Consider the following 21373-nt stretch of genomic DNA (forward strand, 5'->3'; position numbering starts at 1 on the left):
AAAATGAATCAATAAAAAATAGTGTTTATGTTTATATGACCTTGGAAAATATCTACTTTTTTAACCAAAAACGATAGCGTAAGATGCCTTCATAAAATCATTTATTATCTAAAATAAATCACTTAGTTTTCTTTCGCTCTCAGTTCTATTTTTGGATACTACAAATATAAGTAGGGCGGCTAGACTTTCGCTCTCAGTTCTATTTTTGGATACTACAAATATAAGTAGGGCGGCTAGACTTTCGCTCTCAGTTCTATTTTTGGATACTACAAATATAAGTAGGGCGGCTAGACTTTCGCTTTCAGTTCTATTTTTGGATACTACAAATATAAGTAGGGCGGCTAGACTTTCGCTTTCAGTTCTATTTTTGGATACTACAAATATAAGTAGGGCGGCTAGACTTTCGCTTTCAGTTCTAGTTTTGGATACTACAAATATAAGTAGGGCGGCTAGACTTTCGCTTTCAGTTCTATTTTTGGATACTACAAATATAAGTAGGGCGGCTAGACTTTCGCTTTCAGTTCTATTTTTGGATACTACAAATATAAGTAGGGCGGCTAGACTTTCGCTTTCAGTTCTATTTTTGGATACTACAAATATAAGTAGGGCGGCTAGACTTTCGCTTTCAGTTCTATTTTTGGATACTACAAATATAAGTAGGGCGGCTAGACTTTCGCTCTCAGTTCTATTTTTGGATACTACAAATATAAGTAGGGCGGCTAGACTTTCGCTTTCAGTTCCTTTTTGGGATAATATCTTCAAGTATCATCAGTAGATTGAACCACGTTGTGGACCTCTATTAGGAACAAACTATTAGTTTGTTACCAGCAGATACATAGACTAAGGTTATAGATATGAAGTGTATGATTTATTCCCGAATACTGTTTTGTCAACATATTATTGTGTGAATAATTATTTTAAAAGAAATTCTTGATTTAAAGATATTTGATCGTACGCTCGTCAACAAGAAAAATAAATTGCGGTAGGACAATATCTTTCTTGTGTATTTTAAGACGCCAATTTTAACCATGAGTCTACATGAACATGTTTGTCACAGTGATATGAGGTTTTAACAGGTACATACACGAAATATGTCAGTTTAAACCATAATAATGCTGAACTAAGCTTTGGCTAAAATTTGCCACTTGAGATAATCTTGTAGAAACTATGCCATGGCTTTTATTCTTCTAACTATGATCATTCCAAATGTAACCATGATATGATCGAGGGGTGGTATTTATCTTGCTCAATGATAACAGTGTGTGTATACCACGTGATAAATTGCGTAATAACTGCTACGTCCGAAGGCAATATTTTGCTTCAAATGGAGACTTTAAACAAAGATAACTTTCCTATTTCTTCACCATTTTAAATGAAACATAGCGTAATCTACGCCGCTTACGGAGCCCCTCCTTCGGTCTTTTACCAGAGATTGATTGAATGTGTAGTTTCTCAAAACACTTCGACAAACCTTTCCACAATACTGCCGTCTGACGGATCACTGTCAAACCATTTTTTTGGAAACAGGTTTGTCGAAGTGTTTGATGAAACTAATCCCCTTATCAAACTCCGGTTATAAAATAATGGCGGGGCTCTTTAAGCGGCATAAACCGCCCTTTGTTTCATTTAAAATGGTGTAGTAAAAGAAAAGTTATCTTCATTTTAAGCAAAATGTTGCCTTCAGACGTAGCATAAATGACGTAATTTATCACGTGGTAAACACACACTGAATAAAGTGAAACCCGAAACTGCTCTGCTGAGCTATATAAAAGCATAATCTTTTTCACAAAATGAAACTCATAAACGCCAAGAAAATAAATGGGATCAAGTAATGCAATTACATGTACTGTGCAATCACCCATATCGTGAAAAGAAGCCTTCTGTAATATACGTATTTTCCATTTACAGTCGAACCTCGTTATGTCGACTTTTTCGGGACCTAGTGGAAAAAGTCGAGATAACGAAAAGTCGACTCATCCGAATTACAAAAAATATCACCAATCCCGACACGTTTGAGTTGGATTGTCCGATGTTTACATCCACAATTGAACGGTCTTGTTAAATATTTTCGTCGTGAAAACAGCAAACTTATTATTGAAAAATAAAGTGAAACAAAAGAAGAATGATTTGTGTCAAATTTATTTCTTTTACGTTTATGGATCACACAAAACACATATAAAACCACAATTTCATACATTTGTACATTGTAAGATTTTATACCGGGTCCTTCTCTGAATTGGTCGACCAGAGCAGTGGAACTATCATTTGACATTTTGAAGTTATTCTTTCTGTTCCCATTCGGGATTGATATCTAATCGGGTGTGTAGGCTTATTTATACTCGCACTCGGGCCGTGTCCATTCGGCGAGTGCTCCGTTAAGATTGTTAGTAATTTTAGGTTTTTGGAGCAATGTGCACAGACAGATTGTAACCCTGGTAGAGCTACCCTGGTTCTTTAACGTACACCAGTGTATAGCACTGTCACACGGGACCCCCATTTAACGTCCCTCCCGGAAGACGATTAGTTTTTTTTTAGTGATGCGACGGCGTATCGAACCTGTGACCCCTGGATTGATAGTCAAGTGTGTTACCTCAAGACCACGGATCCGCCACGATATTTAATCAATAAAATGTTTATGTTTTATACAATACCAAAGAGCTTGAGCAATAAATGTCTGTTTAATTAAATACATACACAGACAATTTTAATTATTCGCACTTACCAATTACATTTTTTGTATCCCCCAATTATGACAGTTTGTTATATTGACACGCACGGCATTTTGCGTCATGCCGCAAACCGTCAAGAATATTTTCACACCTACGTCTCGATCTACAGTTCGACATGAAGAACATAGGAAATGTGTGAAATTCAACCACTGGGACTGAAAAACGAGGTCGCCATAGCGAAAAAGTCGAGATAAAAAAATCGACACAAACAGATTTATTTTATATAGAATAAGAAGGAATAAATTCGGGACGGAAAAAAGTCGACATAACCGGAAAGTCGACTTATCCGACGTCGACATAGCGAGGTTCGACTGTAAATGCATTCAAAGTTGGCTGATTATGTTATAAAACCTCTTCTCGCAACAATTCAAATGGCATTCAAATTATTCCAGAAGCGACAGGGGTTGGACAACAGCGTTATTATAAAAAACAAAATTGAAATTCATTTAAATGTAAAAATTGATACAAAACTTACATGTTATGCACATAGTTGAAATCAATTAATACTATTTCAAATGCAACAATCATACTTTATACATAATCAGCTGTCACTAAAGGGCTAAATAAATAAGAACCAAGCAAAATAACATTGCTTAAGATTTTATTTATTCAAAAGATACGCGCAATTATATTTTTTACTCTATTTTCATTTTCTAATAAAATTCAAAATTTCCTAAAGTGTTTTTATTAGATTTACATTTTGACAACTGTCCGACAGGCTCAAAACGAACCACAATTTACCATATGAATGCCGTTGCCTTGTCCGACTGGTACTTAATAAACATCAAACCATGTCTGGTTGCCCCCCCCCCCCATCACCATCGAATCGAATATCTACTAGACTGTTCTTCATGTGTATGTATTAATCACATCTTTTCCGACGAGATGTCAGTTCACTAATCCACAAAATCGCAGACAATGCTATTATGTAGCCAGTGGAAAAATATGATTGGAGAAAAAGAGCGGAGAGTATATCTTTGTCAGATGCATTGATGGATATGAATTGTTACATTTTACAGGAAGCGCATTTCGTCCTAGAGTAAGACAATCTCTAAACCGAAATGGAGTATATATCTTATTAGGACGATAATAGAGAAAAAGACAACTCTACTTTGTTGTGTTTAACAACTCAAACAGAGTAGTTTTTCTTAGTGGTATGTTTATGTCTTGCATAGTTAGAAGTCAACCCTAAAGGAACCAGTACCATCGTTGTCGACGGTGTTTAATGTATATGTTGTGATTTCAAAGAATGGGCATAACGGAATTAATGTACCAAAATGTGTCATCATTTATCGATTTAACTTTATTCAATTAGTTTTGATCCCAAAATCTTAAAGGCATTCAAGTAAAAGTTATTTTAAGAAACTTAACAGTGTGTGTGTATACCACGTAAAATTGCGTCTTAAATGTTACGTCGAAAGGCAATATCTTGCTTTGGATGAAGAATTTAAACAAAGATGATTTTACTATTTCTTCACCTTTTCAAAGGAAACATAGCCCCGCCTTCAGTCGTTTACCAGAGTTTGATTGAGAGTTTAGATTCTTAAAACACTTCGACAAACCTTTTCACAATACGGCCGTTTGACGGAGCACTGTCAAAACATTATTTGGGAAACAGGTTTGTCGAAGTGTTTGATGAAACGTATCACCTTATTAAACTTCTGTAATAACACGAAGGCGGTGCTCTTTAAGCGGGATAGACGGCCCTTTGTATTATTTAAAAGGGTGTAGTAAAACAAATGTTATCATTGATTTTAGTCTTCATTCGATGCAAAATGTTGACTACCAATTTAACATTTATGACGTAATACGTCACGTGGAATACACACACTGAATAAACTGTGTTGAAACAACATGCTTTCCTGTCGCAACAAATAGTCATGTTATACCATTTAGTCATTATTAATATTTTTATAATCTACTATGACAATCTACGTAGGTTTAATTGCCAAAGAAGTTTAGTATGAATATTAAATAAACTCCTCTTATTCTCTATTTTGTCGTGATTATTTGTTGGCATATGTCTTTGTTCACTTTTCATGTAAAATTTCCACAGAATACCGTTTGATCATGCTCCAAATATTCAGATCTTAAAATAATAAATGTTTTATTTAAATTAACATTGGCTAAACAAAGCAACCAAGATAAGTTAATGTGTTTGAAATGTAAAGGCTTACAGAACCACTCATTCAATCATTTCAAAGCTTTTATTATGTAGACGTTTGTCGATCGCTGTCCATTTAGTTTTAAATTGCTCCGTTGACAATATCTGCTATTAAAGGAATACGTATCTCTTTAGCCTACTATAATGCAGACTTCTCTGGCTGTTTCAAGATTTATGTTAAATAAAGTACAAGTATATCATACATTTATACCTTCTTCATGTCATAGTGTGATAACATAAGAAAAAAAGGTTACTGTCAGGGTGTTTCCACCTCTCTGTCCTTGGTCTCTGAAAAGTAGGATATTTCTTTACGATGGCTATGTCCCTGTATATTGTTCTGCAAATGATAAACACAATGTAGTCCGGTATATTTTGCAATCATTTCATCAGAAATTAATTTTAGAAAATGTTCTAACATATTTGTATTGTGGTATCGACCGATACAAATTGGGACGTTTGGTCTGGTCAGTCACGTGGCCGATGAGTGAGTAGGTTTTGCTTTACCAAGGAGCAGGGCTAAAACTCCCCCTTTGGATTAAAATTCTGTTCAAGTCACAATTGGGGATGCGACGGGGTCAAGCCATTATGCAGCCATTATAGGGCGCGGGCAGACCTTTATAAACTAAACAACAACAACAAGGAGCAGGGCAGACGACTTCCTGTTACCGCTGAGGACAGACGTGTTTGATAGTACTAATCCTGATGTGCACTGAACTGGTCTTAGATATTATACAGACTTAATATTCCAAAAGCCCATATTGCATAAGAGCTAGTAAAATTAAAGCCCAGAGTTACCGCATTAATCATTGAGAAGAGCTCAACTAGCAATCCATTAAGCAGACAACAAGGGTCATCGTATTAGACATTTCCCTGCAGTTTTTATTGCATTAATGCACATAAGACGTTGGAAGAAAAGTGTAGTCTAAATGTAGAACCGTAAATAAGATATATAATCTGTAACATCATGTTTGTGCAGAGAAACTCGAAAAGTCCATCCTTTAAAGATGCACTCTTACTCCCAGATAAGGTTTACCACAAGTAACAATATTGTTTAAATATTCGAAAAAGAATGGATAAATGTCTAAAACAATGGTTCTTATGAAGGATACCCAGTATAATTTAATAGAAATGTGCAGAAAACACTGTATTTTTACCACATGAGACTATATTAGATCACAGTAAATATTTTAGCATTCACCAATCATTTAATATTTTTGCGCTCCCTGCTATTAAATACACGGTTATAATCTTGTTATCAGTAATAAATATTTTCCATAAATGCATTATTTAATAAGAAGTTAAAGGTTCATCGCTCAAAATTATGTTTGTTATGCATATGTATGTATTGATTTTGAATAAGAGTGTCATATCAGGGTGAAAGTACTGGACCTTTATCTGTAATTTCAATTACATTATTGAATATAAGACGTTGGGGAAATGAAGTAGTACAAAACCATAGAGAAGATGTATAATCTATTACATCATGTTTGTGCACAGAAACTCGAAAAGTCCATCTTTTGACAATATCATAGTTACGACTTACGTTAACAAACACGAACGGTAAATGTATCAGCGATAACGTGGATTTGGGGTTTACAATGTTCACCGATTATAACATGCATGCAAAGGCACGGTGTACATGATCAGGTTGTGTAAAGAACGGCTCAATGCAATAAAATCCAATACATAACAAACAAATTGATAACAGCATGCTTTATACGCGAATAGATGTGTCTCGATGATAAATCTGATATTAAAGTTTATCTCTAAAGATCCATTTATCTGTATTTCTAAACGATGAAAAGTCTGCCTGTAGTTAAGCTTTTGTGAATTATGAAATCTATACTGTTCTGTGGAAGTTAAAAGATTAAAAAAAGTTTTGTATAATTGATACGCTTTGCAACTGACACTTCTATAATAATATATGTGTAGATAAACGGTTGATGTAAAAAGAGCTCGAAAAAAATCATATTTGATGGGGAAATGCACTGCTCCTTTAACGGTTTGAACAAGAATATCCAAACACATATAGAGAATTTCCAGAGAGCAAAATAGGGTCTCAAAACACCAGCAACAAAATCATCATTTTTTTAGGCTTGAATATTTAGCAAACATAATACATGTGTCCTTTTATACATGTGTACGAGTTTTGAGAGCTTTGCAAAACCTACGAAAGAAAGTAATACCCGATGTGTTTCTTTTTTAAAAAAACAACATGTTTACACAAATATATAACAAGATTAAGAATGGTTTAAAGTAAAATATCGCTGCCATAACTAAATAAAGTATATGCAACTATGTAGCTTAACAAATTTGGTCGGAGTGACGATGTTTCAACAAATTTGGTGATGTTTAATTAAAGGTCACTGTGTTGTTATGCGAGTTTCATACACCAAGATTATACTAGACTACAACTAGTACAAGGTATTCGCATTCCTGTACACCAGAGCGGTGATGTTAGAACCAGCATTGTCAAATCTCATTTATTAATGAGAATGGTTTGTTGATAGCTATTTTCGTTCGCTCGATGTTGGGGGAAAGCTGTTAGCGTATAGAATCACTCTCGAGGCATTTTACTGGTCTTAATTTTGAGAGTCGAGGCGATAGTACCCATCGTTTAGATAGAACCTACAACTTTTGGGGGTGAAACGCGGACAGAAATAGCACTAAACGAGAACAGCGGACAGAAATAGCACTAAACGAGAACAGCGGACAGAAATAGCACTAAACGAGAACAGCGGACAGAAATAGCACTAAACGAGAACAGCGGACAGAAATAGCACAAAACGAGAACAGCGGACAGAAATAGCCACTATTGTGGCGCTGTGCGTCTCGTAAGTTTATGTTTAATGGTGGCGCTGTTCGTCGCTTAAGTGTATGTTCAATTGTGGCGCTGTGCGTCTGATTAGTGTCTGTTTAATTGTGGCGCTGTGCGTCTCGTAAGAGTCTGTTTTATTGTGGCGCTGTGCGTCTCGTATGAGTCTGTTTTATTGTGGCGCTGTGCGTCTCGTAAGTGTATGTTTAATTGTGGCGCTGTGCGTCTCGTAAGTGTGTGTTTAATTGTGGCGCTGTGCGTCTCGTAAGTGTCTGTTTAATTGTTGCGCTGTGCGTCTCGTAAGTGTATGTTTTATTGTGGCGCTGTGCGTCTCGTAAGTGTATGTTTTATTTTGGCGCTGTGCGTCTCGTAATTGTCTGTTTTATTGTGGCGCTGTGCGTCTCGTAATTGTCTGTTTTATTGTGGCGCTGTGCGTCTCGTAATTGTCTGTTTTATTGTGGCGCTGTGCGTCTCGTAATTGTCTGTTTTATTGTGGCGCTGTGCGTCTCGTAAGTGTCTGTTTTATTGTGGCGCTGTGCGTCTCGTAAGTGTCTGTTTTATAGTGGCGCTGTGCGTCTCGTAAGTGTCTGTTTCTATTGTGGCGCTGTGCGTCTCGTAAGTGTATGTTTTATTGTGGCGCTGTGCGTCTCGTAAGAGTCGGTTTTATTGTGGCGCTGTGCGTCTCGTAAGTGTATGTTCAATTGTGGCGCTGTGCGTCTCGTAAGTGTCTGTTTGATTGTGGCGCTGTGTGTCTCGAAAGTGTCTGTTTTATTGTGGCGCTGTGCGTCTCGTAAGTGTCTGTTTTATTGTGGCGCTGTGCGTCTCGTAAGTGTCTGTTTTTATTGTGGCGCTGTGCGTCTCGTAAGTGTCTGTTTTATTGTGGTGCTGTGCGTCTCGTAAGTGTCTGTTTAATTGTGGCGCTGTGCGTCTCGTAAGTGTATGTTTTATTGTGGCGCTGTGCGTCTCGTAATTGTCTGTTTTATTGTGGCGCTGTGCGTCTCGTAAGTGTCTGTTTTATTGTGGCGCTGTGCGTCTCGTAAGTGTCTGTTTTATAGTGGCGCTGTGCGTCTCGTAAGTGTCTGTTTCTATTGTGGCGCTGTGCGTCTCGTAAGTGTATGTTTTATTGTGGCGCTGTGCGTCTCGTAAGTGTATGTTCAATTGTGGCGCTGTGCGTCTCGTAAGTGTCTGTTTGATTGTGGCGCTGTGTGTCTCGAAAGTGTCTGTTTTATTGTGGCGCTGTGCGTCTCGTAAGTGTCTGTTTTATTGTGGCGCTGTGCGTCTCGTAAGTGTCTGTTTTTATTGTGGCGCTGTGCGTCTCGTAAGTGTCTGTTTTATTGTGGTGCTGTGCGTCTCGTAAGTGTCTGTTTAATTGTGGCGCTGTGCGTCTCGTAAGTGTATGTTTTATTGTGGCGCTGTGCGTCTCGTAATTGTCTGTTTTATTGTGGCGCTGTGCGTCTCGTAAGTGTCTGTTTTATTGTGGCGCTGTGCGTCTCGTAAGTGTCTGTTTTAATTGTGGCGCTGTGCGTCTCGTAAGTGTATGTTTAATTGTGGCGCTGTGCGTCTCGTAAGTGTATGTTTTATTGTGGCGCTGTGTGTCTGTTTTCTTGTCATGCTATGCGTAATGTTGGAGTCTATTTGACCGTGGCGTACTTTGTTTCGCAAGTGTATGCTTTATGGCTTTGAGCGCCTTCTAATTGTCCGTTTCATTGTAAGTTATTTGAAGTACAAACAATTTTTATGTGTGGCCTTACATGAAAATATGTCTTTCTATATGGAATCATTTTGATTCAAAACAATAAATAGCGGTTAGTTGTTCAAAATATTTACATTAAAATTTTTGCTATCTCTAAAAAGTTTGAAGATAATTTTAATTTTATTCCTTCGATCTAGATATACAGTCTGAATATTCAGAACTTTGTAAATTGATGTTTAAGGCATCGTTGTTAACTCTCAAATCTTAAATACTCTGGAAATTTAATAGTCACACTGGTGACATCCATTCATTTTTACAAATGTTTGGGAAATGTTTCGGTTGTGGTAGTATTTTATTGAATATAAGCACATCGTTATATATGTCAATCAATAAAATTCAACAAAAGAATACATTTATGGGTTCAATACAAACACGAAATGCGAACGATGATCTGGTTCTATAAATAAATAACTTAGGATTCCAACTTGAATTTTCCGTAAAACATGTTCATAAAAATAGAAATATTGGGAATCCTTCAACATTATTTACATTGAGCCACAGATTAACATGATCTAGCAGTAGTTGTGCAGTTTATCTTATGTTATTTGCCATATAATCTATGATTTTTTTTTTTAATTTCGTCAGAATCAATCTGAGATGGTTCATATATTTCCCTTTTACCTTAACTTTACGATGACACGCTTAGATGTTTACATGTTTTAAATAATTGAATTACTGGTGTGTTTCTATAACCACTTAGCATGATATGATTTTTTTTTGTTAAACGGGAAATAATAACACACCATCCGTGAGAACATCAATGATTGACACTATATCTCAATGTTTGTGATAGTGCATGAGTATTCAAATTAAATATACAAACATTCTCGTCCTGTGTTTTAATATACTGGTTCAAAGTTTAAACCATTTAATATACAGAAATGTGAATCATATATAGATTTATACGAATAGCAAAAACAAAACAAATGATAACAATGAAATGCGAATATTAACAATTGTAAAAAAATCACGTATTTTTTTAAATCAAAGAGATATTTCAAAACATAAAAACTTACCTTTAGAAGTAAAGGGCACTTCAACTTAAGTATTTAGTATCTATATAACTAAACATCCTTCTTTCATAATTTCCACCATTAACTGATGATCAACTCGAATATACCAAATTTAGCCTCCTGTAAGAAAATGCCGCGGCTTTGAATTTATTCACTTCAATCTGCACTTAATAAACAACTTTAACTTGATTGGCAGATTTATATAATAATTAGTTATATGAAAAAAGTAAATCAATACAAGTTTATGTTCACGTTACCTTTATCAAATATGTACTTATCTAAACAAAACAAAATACAGTGTACGAAGCATGGATAAATTCATTAATTTTGTGGTAAATAAATCAAGCAGTGTACTTTCGTTTTCAGTTCTATTTTTGAATATAACTAAAATTAGTAGGGCGGCTGTACTTTCGCTTTCTGTTTTTTTTTTTCATAATATGATTTTGGAATGCCATAGCGTTAATAACTATAATAAAACGTATTTGCCACCAGATATATTTGCTCGCTCAAGCATGATCGTATGCTATCTTTACTGCATCAAAACTTACCCGTTTTTAAATAAAAAAACGAACGATAAGACTTACACTTTTGTTCTTGCATTGTAATGGCCTCTTATCTTAATCGATATTGAAAGTGCCTCGAGGATGACAGACCGTTTATGCAAAATATGTTTTTATCAGCGAAAACAAATGCATCAAATACATGCACGCGATAATCCAAAAAATATTAAATTAATAATTCTGATGACATCTTAAAAAAACAGAGCCTCACTCTCAAGAAATTTAAGATCTTTTATTGAGATTTTGTGTTAAATTTCAAAATTAATGTATGCCTATGTATTTTCTATCATCAACATGATCATCATGATCATCATGAGCATCATCATCATCTGCATCATCATCATCAGCAGCAGCAGCAGCAGCAGCAGCAGCGGCAGCATAATCATCATCATCATCATCATCATCATCATCATTATCTTCATCATCATCATCATCATCATCATTTTCATCTTTATCATCACTACTATTACTTCTGACCAAGAGACGTATTACGTAGATAGACGTTTAGATGCTAACGAAGGCAAATGTCATATAAAGAGATTTGCATTTACATTCTTTATGTAGCTAAGGGTAATTTAAGTTGGAACTGATCAACAACCAATCCGAGATTAGAGCATAAGACAAAAAAAAACATCGACATATATTATACGAGTGAATACCTATCTTGATAAATTGAACTAATTCATAACACTGGGATTTACAAAACCCTTTCTTGGTCAGTGATGTACAAGCTTATAACAATGCATTATAAGTCAATAATCTTGCACGTTGGTAAAATACTAACACGAGGCAGACAGCACATTTTTTGACTGAAAAGACAACTTTTCTTTCGTTTTGATTTACAACTCAAACTGAGTAGTTTTTCTTAGTGGTATGTTTATGTCTTGCACGGTTAGAAGTCAACCCTAAAGGAACCAGTACAACCGTTGTTAAAGGTTAATTAATGTGTTATAATGTCAATGAAGGAGCAGATTGGAATTCATATATCAACAATTGTATAAAATAATGTATAATTATTTCTCTCATTACACCGGTTCAACACACCAATACTTCTTGGACAGTAGCTGTATCATTACACCGGTTCAACACACCAACACTTCTTGGACAGTAGCTGTATCATTACATCGGTTCAACACACCAACACTTCTTGGACAGTAGCTGTATCATTACATCGGTTCAACACACCAATACTTCTTGGACAGTAGCTGTATCATTACATCGGTTCAACACACCAACACTTCTTGGACAGTAGCTGTATCATTACATCGGTTCAACACACCAACACTTCTTGGACAGTAGCTGTATCATTACATCGGTTCAACACACCAATACTTCTTGGACAGTAGCTGTATCATTACATCGGTTCAACACACCAACACTTCTTGGACAGTAGCTGTATCATTACACCGGTTCAACACACCAATACTTCTTGGACAGTAGCTGTATCATTACACCGGTTCAACACACCAACACTTCTTGGACAGTAGCTGTATCATTACACCGGTTCAACACACCAATACTTCTTGGACAGTAGCTGTATCATTACATCGGTTCAACACACCAATACTTCTTGGACAGTAGCTGTATCATTACACCGGTTCAACACACCAACACTTCTTGGACAGTAGCTGTATCATTACACCGGTTCAACACACCAACACTTCTTGGACAGTAGCTGTATCATTACACCGGTTCAACACACCAATACTTCTTGGACAGTAGCTGTATCATTACACCGGTTCAACACACCAACACTTCTTGGACAGTAGCTGTATCATTACACCGGTTCAACACACCAATACTTCTTGGACAGTAGCTGTATCATTACATCGGTTCAACACACCAACACTTCTTGGACAGTAGCTGTATCATTACACCGGTTCAACACACCAATACTTCTTGGACAGTAGCTGTATCATTACACCGGTTCAACACACCAACACTTCTTGGACAGTAGCTGTATCATTACATCGGTTCAACACACAATCACTTCTTGGACAGTAGCTGTATCATTACATCGGTTCAACACACAATCACTTCTTGGACAGTAGCTGTATCATTACATCGGTTCAACACACCAACACTTCTTGGACAGTAGCTGTATCATTACATCGGTTCAACACACAATCACTTCTTGGACAGTAGCTGTATCATTACATCGGTTCAACACACCAATACTTCTTGGACAGTAGCTGTATCATTACACCGGTTCAACACACCAATACTTCTTGGACAGTAGCTGTATCATTACACCGGTTCAACACACCAATACTTCTTGGACAGTAGCTGTATCATTACACCGGTTCAACACACCAACACTTCTTGGACAGTAGCTGTATCATTACATCGGTTCAACACACAATCACTTCTTGGACAGTAGCTGTATCATTACATCGGTTCAACACACCAATACTTCTTGGACAGTAGCTGTATCATTACACCGGTTCAACACACCAATACTTCTTGGACAGTAGCTGTATCATTACACCGGTTCAACACACCAATACTTCTTGGACAGTAGCTGTATCATTACACCGGTTCAACACACCAATACTTCTTGGACAGTAGCTGTATCATTACACCGGTTCAACACACCAACACTTCTTGGACAGTAGCTGTATCATTACATCGGTTCAACACACAATCACTTCTTGGACAGTAGCTGTATCATTACATCGGTTCAACACACAATCACTTCTTGGACAGTAGCTGTATCATTACACCGGTTCAACACACCAATACTTCTTGGACAGTAGCTGTATCATTACACCGGTTCAACACACCAACACTTCTTGGACAGTAGCTGTATCATTACACCGGTTCAACACACCAACACTTCTTGGACAGTAGCTGTATCATTACACCGGTTCAACACACCAATACTTCTTGGACAGTAGCTGTATCATTACACCGGTTCAACACACCAATACTTCTTGGACAGTAGCTGTATCATTACACCGGTTCAACACACCAACACTTCTTGGACAGTAGCTGTATCATTACATCGGTTCAACACACCAACACTTCTTGGACAGTAGCTGTATCATTACATCGGTTCAACACACCAATACTTCTTGGACAGTAGCTGTATCATTACACCGGTTCAACACACCAATACTTCTTGGACAGTAGCTGTATCATTACATCGGTTCAACACACCAATACTTCTTGGACAGTAGCTGTATCATTACACCGGTTCAACACACCAACACTTCTTGGACAGTAGTTGTATCATTACATTTTAGGGCAAGTCTGCTTGCTTTTAAACTTGATTGATTTGACTGTTACTGTATAATGAAACATTGACTGTGGCTACAAGTTGTATTACAGGTTATTAAAGTATTTATCTTTATAGCATACATAATCAAGGCCAATATATAAAAAATGTAGTTTGTGTTATGTGCTCGAAGATGAGTATCAGTTTGTGTTTTGAACGCAAGCTCTATACTGTTATAAGCACAACCCATAGAGGTAATAGTTACTATGTACGACCAAATGTTATAAAAATTGAAAAACTATTAACTCTTAACAAATCAACGCAATAGAGAACTAGCGATGTATGTTTTAAAAGCTATATCTTTAAGAAATTAATATAATAAGTATTACGGATACATATTACAATATGTTTATACTCCCTTCACGCTTTTGTTTTTGATGAATAGTATGATATAATTTACTTAAAATTTTAAACTCTAATTATGCAACTTGATATGTGTATGACCACTCGCTATGAAATATCACATACTGTTTTACTGCTTAAGTACGCATTGGCATATTGAAGAAAATATACCCTATATATCTTCTCATCTGTATGAAAAGGCAAAAGTAGACTCGTTCAATAGGAAATTATTAAAGTCCTGCCAGAGAAAATGAGCATTCATTAGTAAAATATATGTGCATTTTATTAATTCATAATCTAAGTTGATTAAATAGTGTCATTATTTATCGATTTTACTTTATTCAATTTATTTTGATACCAAAATCTTAAAGACATTCAAGATAATGTTTTTTAAAGATACTTAACCGTTTGTGTATTCCACGTGATAAATTGCGTCATAAATACTACGTCGGAAGGCAATATTTTGCTTCGGATGAAGACTTTAAACAAAGATGACTTTACTATTTCTTCACCATTTTAAATGAAACATAGCGCATTTCTACGCCGCTTACGGAGCCCCACCTATCGACAAACCTTTTCACAATACGGATGTCTAACGGAGCACTGTCAAAACAATATTTGGGAAACAGGTTTGTCGAAGAGTTTGATGAAACTAATCACCTTAGTAAATTTCTGTAATAACACGAAGACTGTGCTCTATAAGCGGCATAGTCTGCTCTTTGTATTATTTAAAATGGTGTAGTAAAAGAAAAGTTATCTTTAATTTAAGTCTTTATTCGATGCAAAATGTTGCCTCCAAATTTAATATTTATGACGTAATTTATCACGTGGTATACACACACTGCTTAAGCTGTGTTGGAACGACATTCTCTCCTGTCGTAACAAAAAGTCCTGTTATATCATTTCGTAATTATTTATATTTTTATAATCTACTATGACAATCTACGTAGGTTTTATTGCCAAAGAAGTTTATTAAATAAACTCTTCTTATTCTCTTCTTTGTCGTGATTATTTGTTGGCATATGTCTTTCTTCACTTTTCATGTAAAATTTCCATAGAATACCATTTGATTGTGTCAAATATTCAGATCTTGAAATTATAAATGTTTTATTTAAGTTAACATTGGCTAAACAACGCAACCAAGATGAGTTAATGTGTTTGAAAAGTGAAGGCTTACAGAACCACCCATTCAATCATTTCAACGCGTTTATTATGTAGTCGTTTGTCGATCGCTGTCCTTTTAGTTTTTAATTGCTTCGTTGACAATATATGCTATTAAAGGAATATTTATCTCTTTAGTCGTGCATACACTTACAATTGAAAGGCTAAAATCAATTATTTCCGTCTCCAGTACGATCTCATAAACCAATCACTAAAAAGGCTCGCTCTGTGGAACAAGCCTTACTATTATGCAGACATCTCTGACTGTTTCAAGATATATGTTAAATTAAATATAAGTATATCATACATTAATACCTCCTTCATGTCATAGTTTGATAACCTAAGAAAAAAGGTTACTTTCAATGTGTTTCTCCCTCTCTGTCCTTGGTCTCTAAAAAGTAGGATATTTGTTTACGATGGCTTTGTCCCTGTATATCGTTTTTCAAATGATATCACCCGGTTGTATATTTTGAAATAATTTCATCATAAATTACTTTTAGAAAATGTTCTAACATATTTGTATTGTGGTATCGACCGATACAAATTGGGACGTTTTGTCTTGTCAGTCACGGTGAGTGAGTAGGTTTTGCCTGACCAAGGAGCAGGGCAGACGACTTCCTGTTACCACTGAGGACAGACGCGTTTGATGGCTCAAGACCACCGTTATCTGCCCCCCGTTGACCAAGATCCGGATGTGAATACAGAAAAAAGAGTGCTTGTGTCCAAGTATCAATATTTTATTAAAGTTGAATGAAAGAGAAGAAACAGGTGGCCTGTTTGCATAGAGCTTAACATAATTTGACAGTGTATTGCAAAAACTGATAGTTTTCAGTGTAAAAATTGGAAAAATAATTGCCTGTGGAACTATATAAATTAGTTGTTTGTAGCCTTATTCCGTCTTGACCTCAGGGTCATGTATTACTACTCAATTTTGTGATAAAACGCAATGGTCAATCCTATGTTTTCTTGTGATTAAATTTTGTGTCTTGGATTGTTCTACAGCAGCCAGTTACTTGTTTTTCAATGGGGACTGTTTTCAAGTGAAACCAGGATAGTGTCTATATGAAACATATAGTAAAAATAACTGTGGTCTCACGCCTGATAGTACTTATCCTAATGTGCACTGGACTGGTCTTAGATATTATACAGACTTAATATTCCAAAAGGCCCAAATTGCATAAGAGCTAGTCAAATTAAAGCCCAGATTTACCGCATTAATCATTGAGAAGAGCTCAACTAGCAATCTTTTGAGCAGACAACAAGGGTCATCGTATTGGACATTTTCCTGCAGTTTTCGTTGCATTAATGTACATAAGACGTTGGAACAAAAGTGTAGCCTAAGTATAGAACCGTAAACAAGATGAAAAATCTGAAACATCATGTTTGTGCACAGAAACTCGAAAAGTTAATCCTTTAAAGATGCACTCTTACTCCCGGAAAAGGTTTACCACAAGTAATAAAATTGTATTAATATTCGAAAAAGAATGAATAAATGTCTAAAACAATGGTTCTTATGAAGGATACCGAGTATAATTTAATAGAAATGTGCAGAAAACACTGTATTTCTACCACATGAGACTATATTAGATCACAGTTAATCTTTTAGCATTCACCAATCATTTAATATTTTTGCGCTCCCTGCTATTAAATACACGGTTATAATCTTGTTATCAGTAATAAATATTTTCCATAAATGCATTATTTAATAAGAAGTTAAAGGTTCATCGCTCAAAAATTAGGTTTGTTATGCATATGTATGTATTGATTTTGAATAAGAGTGTCATATCAGGGTGAAAGTACTGGACCTTTATCTCTAATTTCATTTACATTACTGAATATAAGACGTTGGGGAAATGAAGTAGTACAAAACCATAGACAAGATATATAATCTATAACATCATGTTTGTGCACAGAAACTCGAAAAGTCCATTCTTTGACATTATCATAGTTACGACTTACGTTAACAAACACGAACGGTAAATGTATCAGCGATAACGTGGATTTGGGGTTTACAATGTTCACCGATTATAACATGCATGCAAAGGCACGGTGTACATGATCAGGTTTTGTAAAGAACGGCTCAATGCAATAAAATCCAATACATAACAAACAAATTGATAACAGCATGCTTTATACGCGAATAGATGTGTCTCGATGATAAATCTGATGTTAAAGTTTATCTCTAAAGATCCATTTATCTGTATTTCTAAACGATGAAAAGTCTGCCTGTAGTTAAGCTTTTGTGAATTATGAAATCGATACTGTTCTGTAGAAGTTAAAAGATTAAAAAAAGTTTTGTATAATTGATACGCCTTGCAACTGACACTTTTATAATTATATATGTGTAGATAAACGGTTGATGTAAAAAGAGCTCAAAAAAATCATATTTGATGGGAAAATGCACTGCTCCTTTAACGGTTTGAACAAGAATATCCAAACACATATAGAGAATTTCCAGAGAGCAAAATAGGGTCTCAAAAAACCAGCAACAAAATCATCATTTTATAGGCTTGAATATTTAGCAAACATAATACATGTGTCCTTTTATACATGTGTAAGAGTTTTGAGAGCTTTGCAAAAAACCTACGAAAGAAAGACTTAGTAATACCCGATGTGTTTCTTTTTTAAAAAATAACAACATGTTTACACAAATATATAACACGATTAAGAATGGTTTGAAGTAAAATATGGAAACATGTCGCTGCCACAGCTACATAAAGTATATTCAACTATGTAGCTTAGCAAATTTGGTCGGAGTGACGATGTTTCAACAAATTAGGTGATGTTTAATTAAGGGTCACTGTGTTGTTATGCGAGTTTCATACACCAAGATTATACTAGACTACAACTAGTGCAAGGTATTCGCATTCCTGTACAACAGAGCGGTGATGTAAGAATCAGCATTGTCAAATCTCATTTATTAATGAGAATGGTTTGTTGATAGCTATTTTCGTTCGCTCGATGTTGGGGAAAGCTGTTAGCGTATAGAATCACTCTCGAGGCATTTTACTGGTCTTAATTTTGAGAGTCGAGGCGATAATACCCATCGTAGAGATAGAACCTACAACTTTTGGGGGTGAAACGCGGACAGAAATAGCACTAAACGAGATTGCGGACAGAAATAGCACTAAACGAGAACAGCTCTCACTTGGTCGAAAATAATGTTTTGAACACATTTGATTATATTAACATTCACAAAGACTTGAATTTAGATGAAAAGTCATATGATATTTTCTTGTATTTTTCACGTCAGACTTACCTTATACACCCTTTTTACCAAGATTGAGCAAATAATGCAAAGTATCATAAGACATATCAACTTGTAAAAACAAGAGAAAGACAAAAACAAAACAAAAACATATCAAAATTTCTATTTGTTTATCAGTTGCTTAAAATAAACACTACTTCCATAAAATATTACATGTATTTCAAACATCCATTGTATTATTCTTCATAATGATAAACAAGTTATAAAAATATTTCATCTAACATTGTTCTACTTTACTTTATTCACACAGTGTTTGATATCAAGTTAATATAGTTCATACAAATAAAGATGATGAACATTTGATGAAATTTCACAAATGGTATGATTGGTCGATTGATCTTCACATGTTTTTGTTTCGAATTTTAAAATTTCACGATAACAAATTCATGATGTTAGGTTTAAAATTAACAATATCATGATGTCAGAAATGAACGACTTCAAATTTTATGAAACCGTGATGTCACGATTTTGTGGTTTAACTTCATGGAGAGTTTACAAATTCACGAAGCTGCAATGTCACCGCGGGACTTTCGTAAACTATTGCTTATATGTGTGTGTATGAATAAGGAAATATCACCCAACACTGAGGGTCATATGTTTTCATAAGGAGCGGTCAGTCAGTACCCGAAGCTGTATATGGAAGGCGCTCCATTTACCTTCGGGCTATGGCTAGCCAGTCCATAAGATACCATATGGCTCGAAATGGCGAGATTTTTTTTTCATAAAGGCTAGTTTAAGCCGTCTATCTATAAGAGACCTATGTTTATTGATCTTATTCTACTTGCATTGATCCCTCTTATCAGATCTCCGATCTGAGTATCCTGTTGTGCAGTTTTAGAAGTTTTATTAAAGAAATGGATTCTAAATGGCCCTGAGCCAATAAACAAATATACAGGAAATTGGCCCCTACTGTGACACCAGTGCAATTAGCAGGAGATGCACAGCAGAGGATTATCATGCCAAACGTTCCTTAAACTAGGCCTTTAAATCATACCAATCACTTTATATTACCATTCAATAATTCTAAAATATGTTTGATGCGTTTTATTAAACAAAGCAAATCATGCTTACTGTAACAATTTTTCGCCATTGTAAGCATTGTAAAGTCGCACAAATCTTATGTCCCATATGCATTTTTTTTTTATTTCAAAATTTAAAAAAATACAAATAGATGAATGATTTGCGGGATGTTTTGCACATTCTACTTATACAATAAAACGTCCAAAGTTACAAAGAACTAAAAGCATTTTATTCCTCAAAGATGTGCAATCTGTTACTGCCAGAAATGGCAACAATTAAGCGTGAATTATTCCTATCGTAACAGATAGCTGAAACAAGGTCCGGTAATTCATTTTCCGCAATAAACACAGAATGTCCATCTTCTTCGCCTCGAAATTTCATCACACAATTCTTCTTCTGTCCACATACAAATACTTCACCAGCAGCTCCTAGACACATCAATCTTGTCCCAAGATTATCAGGGTCGCGTTGCCATAAAACCTGTCCCTTCTGTTTGTCATACGCAATAACTCCGCCCAGTACATACCCAGCGTAGATCGTTCGACCGTCACTGCTGACGCATACATCTGAACACATATACGTGCTATCTTTTCTTGGTATTGTAATTTGCTGGGGACAATCTCTCGCTAAATGGCAAACGTAAATCAAGGCGTCACTACGAGAAATGTATAACTCATTCTCGAACCCGGCTATCTTTGTAAAATCTTCGTTTAATCGTAATGAACTTTGTAACGTCAGTTTGTCACTTACGTTGAATATTTGAACGAGTCGTTTCTCCGGTAGACTCACTGCGATTCTTAAGTCATCCAACGAACACAAGGAGGCTGGAATTTCTCCGAGGGAGAAAGTATCAACAATAAAAAAGTTAGACTCGGCGAGTATAAGCTTGAAGTCTTTACACTCAGTAAGTGCGATATGTCCCGATTGTAGGACGCATATTCCGTTAAATGACGACGGTTGCTTTAAACATTTGCATTCCAATGTAATCACTTTATGTTCAGGTGTGTTATTAGATGAGGTTGCGAATTTAATATCATCTAAACATAAAACGTTATCCATCGTCAATTGAAATCTTTGAAAAAACTACACCTTTTTACTTTATCTAAATGTTCATACTTAAAAGGCATGTTAAACTGATGCAATTTAAAATTTGATCTGTTTAAACTTAAGTATTGTGGCAATCGTAGATTCAAAACTGCAGGTTGTTAAGGGTTATAAACTGAACATTTGTTTGTACAAAATCAAATGTGCTTGCAAAAAAGCGTTTGAGT

General features: G+C 35.6%; 1 protein-coding gene across 2 annotated transcripts in view; it reads right to left on the reverse strand.

Moving 5' to 3' along the window:
* Window positions 1-10810, reverse strand: part of LOC128224410 (interferon-inducible GTPase 1-like) — a 28447-nt gene extending 17637 nt beyond the window's left edge. The window contains exons 1-2 of one of the 2 annotated variants that reach the window (XM_052934241.1): window positions 10732-10810; window positions 10478-10594 (exon numbers count right to left, since the gene is read on the reverse strand). The gene's annotated coding sequence lies outside the window, so the exon portion shown is untranslated. Of the gene's footprint in view, window positions 1-10477; window positions 10654-10731 lie in introns of those variants that run through there. The other variant, XM_052934240.1, reaches the window with a different exon arrangement.
* Between the last annotated feature and the right edge of the window lie 10563 nt (window positions 10811-21373).

Source organism: Mya arenaria, chromosome 17, assembly GCF_026914265.1.
Source record: "Mya arenaria isolate MELC-2E11 chromosome 17, ASM2691426v1".
Classification (NCBI taxonomy): Eukaryota; Metazoa; Mollusca; class Bivalvia; order Myida; family Myidae; genus Mya; species Mya arenaria.